We start from the raw sequence: 6,229 nt of genomic DNA, 5'->3' as shown, positions 1-6,229 counted from the left end.
AGTTATTGAAGTCACTCCAAGCTTTTTCTTGCAGGTCACCCAAGCACCATGCCGCATCTTTGTGGATAGGATCTCGGAGAGGCTTCATGACATCAAACAGATTAGGAAGAAAGCGACTTAGGTAGTTGAACATTCCATTAAGGCGGAGTATACCTTCCCGTCCCTCTGGACGTGACATCTCGACGATCGCCCTGAAGGTGTCAATGAAATGGAACTTCCTTAGCTTTCAACTCTAGCTTCTGACTGTTAAGCTTGATGCGTTTCTGCTGACATCTGCTCATAAACCGTTCTAAATTGCTGTCATGACCAGCCTCGTTTGTGCCATGAATTAGAACATCATCTGCAATGCACCTAACACCGGGAAGACCATGCAATTCCTGATGGAGGTGTTTCTGAAATATTTCACTTGAAACGCTGAGGCCAAAGGGTAACTGAAGCCAACGATACCGCCCATAAGGCGTAGCGAAGGTTGTGCGCATGCGAGATTCTTCATCCAGCTCCAGATGCCAAAATGTTGACGCTAAATCGACTTTAGTAAACACAGGTGCATCTGTCAGGTCAGGCAACAAATCATCGATAACTGGAATTTGGTAATGTTCCCTCCTTGGAGCAGAATTGAGGGGTTTAAGATCGATGCATACACGCAGCACACCAGACTTCTTAACAGCTACCACAATCTGACTGAGGAGGCAATCACCTTGATACATTCCAGCCTTTGTAATTCCTCTTTAAACTTGTCGTGAACGGACACAGGTATTTTCGTGCTGGGAGGATCAACTTGGAGATGTACTTTCCCAGGGAGCGTTCCAAGACTCTTGTCGAAAGCATCTGGGTAATTATCTATCAGGTCGCTGCGACAAACATCAATACATCGGTTTAAGGTGAGGTCTCTCATCCTGAGGAGCTTTTTAGTGGTTTGCTCATTTTTGATCCGAACTACGATACGATCGCGTATGAGACTGTCACGTAAACAATCGAAAAAATTGCAGGTTTTAGCTAAGGTCTTCAACTCAGCGACGAAATAGTCACCCGTTTCCGTAGGAAGCTTGTCCCTTTTGTTGAAACAATATCTTTCATAAATCTCGTTTACTTCGCCGATGCAATGCTTTTTAATCTTGCCCATAAGCACACGCCAGTCGTTTGCGTTCTTCCCTTCGCCCATCGCATGCTTGAACATAGTAAGCTGATATTATGGGCTCTCGCGGTCTAATCGAGAAATGATGAAATAAATATTGTATTTCTCTTTCCATAATTTCCAATTCTCTGTAATCTCTCCTGCGGTCTTCAAATCCAAATACTGCGGCGGCAAAATCTGGTGAAACATTGTCGATTGCGACGCTTGAGGCTGTGTAGCTGCACCGACGCTCGAACCTGGAATTTCTTCTTCTGACGTCGTAGACGGTTAGTACGTTGTCGACGATGCTTAGAATTAACCATACGCTGCCACCATGTTTTAACAGGCCTTCAACAGCACGCATAAATCGATAGCCGAACAGAGCATTTTAAGAAGAAACGCTTTTTCATGAAGAAAAGATCATGACTGTCGCGTTACATTACTCAACTCACCCAGTACGCATAAATTACAAAATACTTATACATGTCCCTACTGACTCATGCTTGTACATTTTACATTTATTAGCACATTATGACAAATAGCGTTTTACACAGTGTTCAACACTATGTTGTTCATGGTGTTGAACATCATGTTATGAAATGATGTACCCATATGATATTAATACCAGAAACCCATAAGGGTTGAAACGTGTAACGGCCCCTTGTGTGCTGGGAAACAAGCTTCTGAATATTCAATTTGCTAAGTACCATATTTGGAACAACAAGAGCGAGGGGTTTCCAAATATGGTACTTAGTACTGAAACATTCAACCAATCAGTTCGCCCTGAATATTCGGAAGCTGTGAACGCGCGTTACACGTTTCAACCCTTATGGGTTTCTGATAAATGATTATACCAAATTACGATTCTACTGATGATAATGTTGGAAAGTACAAGCAGTTATACCATTTCATGCCTGACCGATGCTTTCGAATGCTGATTTGCGATTGCGGCCCAAGCGGATCAGGAAAAACAAATACATTGATGCATATGATTTACAATTTGTTGTACTTTGACAAAATATACCTGTGTGCCAAAAATTTGGAACAGTCAAAATATCAAAATCTATTTAACATGCTCAATCCAATAATTAAGGATGGGAGCAACTTCAGAATACCGGGCCACTCACGCCCTCCTTAAATCTACTGCTCCCGTGGTCCGCAGTCCGCAGTCGGCTAGGAATTGTGCCAGTGTGTGAAGTGCTACCGCGGTCCGCAGTCCCGCAGTCCCGCAGTCGATGAATAAGGAATGAACTTAGTGTTGAAATGAAGTGCTACCGCGGTCTGCAGTCCCGCATTGGATGAATAAGCAATGAACTAAGTGTTGAAATGATGTGCTACCGCGGTCCGCAGTCCTGCAGTCGATGAAAAGTGTAGTTAGCCGAACCACAAAATGAAAGCTAGGCCTAATCACTGCAACGAGCGCTTAGGCTTAATCAGTAAACGAGTGCCTTATTCTTCACATGATCTCGTGAAAAGTGTAGTTGACCGAACCGCAAAATGAAAGCTAAAATTTTACGAGAATGCGTAGGCCTAATCAGTAATGCGTTCGATGCAAGGGGCATATTTCGTGATGCTTATATAAAAATATTATGTAAGTTATGTCGACTGCGGGACTGCGGTATGTATTCTGAAGTTTACCTTAAGGATGTTGGTTATAACATTTTTGAAGCGAGTAACGACCAAATAATTCCAGTATCTGAATTAACAGATGATAACCAAAAGCTGTTGATATTCGATGAATTTGTTTGTGAAAAAAACCAAATGCCATTGATTGATTACTTTATCAGAGGACGACATAAAAATTGTAGTGTGATTTATTTGTCACAAAGCTATTATAAGACCCCAAAAGATATCAGATTGAACTGCTCACATTTTTTTATTTATGAATTCCCAAGCACCTATGAAAAATCACTGATTTGCCGAGAAAGCAATACTTTCAAAGAAGTCTATGAAAAAGCAACTGAGGAGCAATATAGCTTCATATCCATTGACAAACCACGGAAGTTTACAACTAAAAACTTCAATGAACAAATATAATATACACCAATTATATAAATGAGTTATTCAAACGGTTTATTAGAAACACCAAATACGAAAATAATTGAAGGCATTCCAGGAATTGGTTTAAACTAACTTCAGATGGTAATTATGATATGGATGGAAAGAAGTCAACCAATTTGAAACCAGGCATAGATGATAGCGATGTTTTAACAAAAAAGCAAATTTACGATCATATTAAAGCAAATGGTGGTGATTCAAGTAGTCCTTCTATAGACTTAACAGATTATTTGAAAAAACGATGGATCAAATGGTGGCATGAAAGGCCCTCTCAAGATGAATTTCAATCATATCGAGGATATAACAAACCCCAGAGATGGTAAAGCGACCCTATTCCATATGAATATTTCAGTCAATGGTACATGAAATTTGACGATGATAATATTAAATTAGATGTGAAAAAAACCAATTGATATGGAAAATAAAATAAAACACCAGGTTAAAAGAACCTCTTCATCACTCAGATGCAGTAACAAAATTTTACATTGATAACTCGATGGTGTCAAAAGCAGATAAAACCCAGTTAAATAATTATATTTTAAAAAGCGGATTAACAATCGATCTGACATGAAAAGCCATAATATCAACAGTGTGAAAGAAGCAACATCTGGCCATCAAGCGGTAAATTTTACTCAATTGAACAACGAGCTGAGCAACTACTTGCATTTAACCGGAGGAACGATGCAAGGTGATATTCAAGGTAATAATACTAGTATCTACGGCAAAAAAAAAAAAAAAACACAATAGACAAAACGTCTGCTGTTAATCGTGAATATGTAAACGATAAGCTCAAAAATAAGTTGGATAAAAACAAAGACCTTAATATGGGTGGGAATAAAAGTGTTACTTTTACAAATCCAAATGATTTTAAATGAGCTCGTAAATAAATCCTTTGTTGATCAAAAAGTTTCACAGGCTTCTAGTAGTGTTGATTTGTCTGATTTTTTGAAAAAAGGATGGTAGCGTGGTATTGACGAATGATTTGAACCTCAACAATAACAAACTGATCAATGTAAAAAATGCATCGGATAACTTAGATGCTGTAAATTTACAGCAACTTAATGAAGCTGCTTCTGCAGTAGCTAACACAGTGGCTAGATCATATTTGAAAAAGATGGAAGCATACCATTGTCCAATAATCTAAATCTCGATAATCATAAAATCACTAATTTACAAGAATGATGAAATGGTATATGAAATGAATCATATATGAACTGCGGATATGAAATCAAGTGAAGCTATGATCTTCTCAGTTATGAACGCAATTTTTAGAATTGCGTAGAAAAGCCCTGGTCATTTGTGGGTTTTAATGGTCCCGATTTATTTCATATACCATTTCATCATTGATTCATTCCTCACGGGACCATTAGAACCCACAAATGACCAGCTCCCAACGTCAGTGGCTTCATAGCTCAGTTGGTTAGAGCGTCGCACCGGAATCGCGAGGTCACTGGTTCAATCCCCGTTGAAGTCCTGAATTTTTCAGGCTTCTCTACGCAATTGTAAAAATTGATTTCATAACTGCGAAGATCATAGCTTCACTTGATTTCATATATGATTCATTTCATATACCATTTGATCATTGATTCATTCCTCACGGGACCATTAGAGCCCACAAATGACCAGCTCCCAACGTCGGTGGCTTCATAGCTCAGTTGGTTAGAGCGTCGCACCGGAATCGCGAAGTCACGGGTTCAAACCCCGTTGAAGTCTTGAATTTTTCAGCCTTCTCTGCGCAATTGTAAAAATTGCGTTCATAACTGCGAAGATCATAGCTTCACTTGATTTCATATATGATTCATTTCATATACCATTTGATCATTGATTCATTCCTCACGGGAACATTAGAACCCACAAATGACCAGCTCCCAACGTCAGTGGCTTCATAGCTCAGTTGGTTAGATCGTCGCACTGGAATCGCGAGGTCACGGGTTCAAACCCCGTTGAAGTCTTGAATTTTTCAGCCTTCTCTACGCAATTATACATTAAAATCAAAAACAGGTGTTTCTTTCATTCAAAGAAGATTATTCATTAATTATAAAAGTTACGGTATCAATTCATCTCCTGCAAATCTTCAAATTCATTTTTTAATTTATCGGCTAATTTATGATTATAATCAACATTTGAAATAACCAGCAATGAACGATTTACCAAGCATATGCCTATTGATATGAACGGAAATGACATTTTAAAAACATCACATTAGCTCGATGGATTTCTCGACACCAATGCACAAGACAAAACGTTCACTATAAATGGAAGTAAAAAACTATTGAAAAGTACTGCGCTGGTTGTTCAAAAAAAGTCATAAATATTACAAAACAATTCATTTGTCATGTAAAATTGGATGAACCGGATTGATATCTATAGGAACAATCTCTGGAGCTATTACCCTCAGCTTCTGGTCTTATTTTGAGTACATTCGCAGAAACCAAAAATGATAAAAGAAAATTAGAGAATTCTTAATACTGACAGAATTACGGTCGTATTTAAGAGGATTAAAATTCAACGAAGAGCAATTTTTCAGTGAAATTCGACTTATCTATCAAATTATTACTGATATGTGTCCATCAGTTTCCACCAGATTTTTTGTGAAATATAACAAGAAATTTAATTACGTTTATCACCCAATAATGCTTGGATTTTGTTCCAATAACCCTCATAATATTTAAATTATTATGGATGCGTATTTTTAATAGTCACCTTACCATGCCGTACTAATCCTTCGTACCCTTGATGAGAAAAAATTGCCACAGGTAGCCGATTTATGTTAATTTAATTCACGAAAACTTGGCATGTGCATGCTCATCTACATCTCGTTATAGTTTAATTAAACCAAAAATTGCTTAAATACCCTTTATTGCTTAAACTGGATCTGTGACGACATAAAAGTGAAAAAGTTGTAAGCTCATTTGCAGGAAGCAAGAGGTGATTTTCCTGCCGACTATACCTAGGGACCTCACATGCAGTCGCAGTATATTGTAACATCGTATTGAGCAAGAGATAAATATTCCATCCTACAGGGGGGCAGATTTAGGTGAGAATCTACTGTTTAAA

At 38.3% G+C, this 6,229-nt stretch overlaps 1 non-coding gene across 1 annotated transcript; it reads left to right on the top strand.

Annotated features, from left to right (window-relative positions):
• Positions 1–4,812: 4,812 nt before the first annotated feature.
• On the top strand, positions 4,813–4,885 carry Trnas-gga (transfer RNA serine (anticodon GGA)). Its single transcript has one exon. It is a non-coding gene; the product is annotated as a tRNA-Ser (tRNA).
• Positions 4,886–6,229: the final 1,344 nt, after the last annotated feature.

This window comes from Montipora capricornis, chromosome 2 (genome assembly GCF_036669925.1).
Source record: "Montipora capricornis isolate CH-2021 chromosome 2, ASM3666992v2, whole genome shotgun sequence".
NCBI classification, from domain to species: domain Eukaryota; kingdom Metazoa; phylum Cnidaria; class Anthozoa; order Scleractinia; family Acroporidae; genus Montipora; species Montipora capricornis.
The sequence above is the reverse complement of the archived record's forward strand: the minus strand, read 5'-3'. Positions and strand labels throughout refer to the sequence as shown.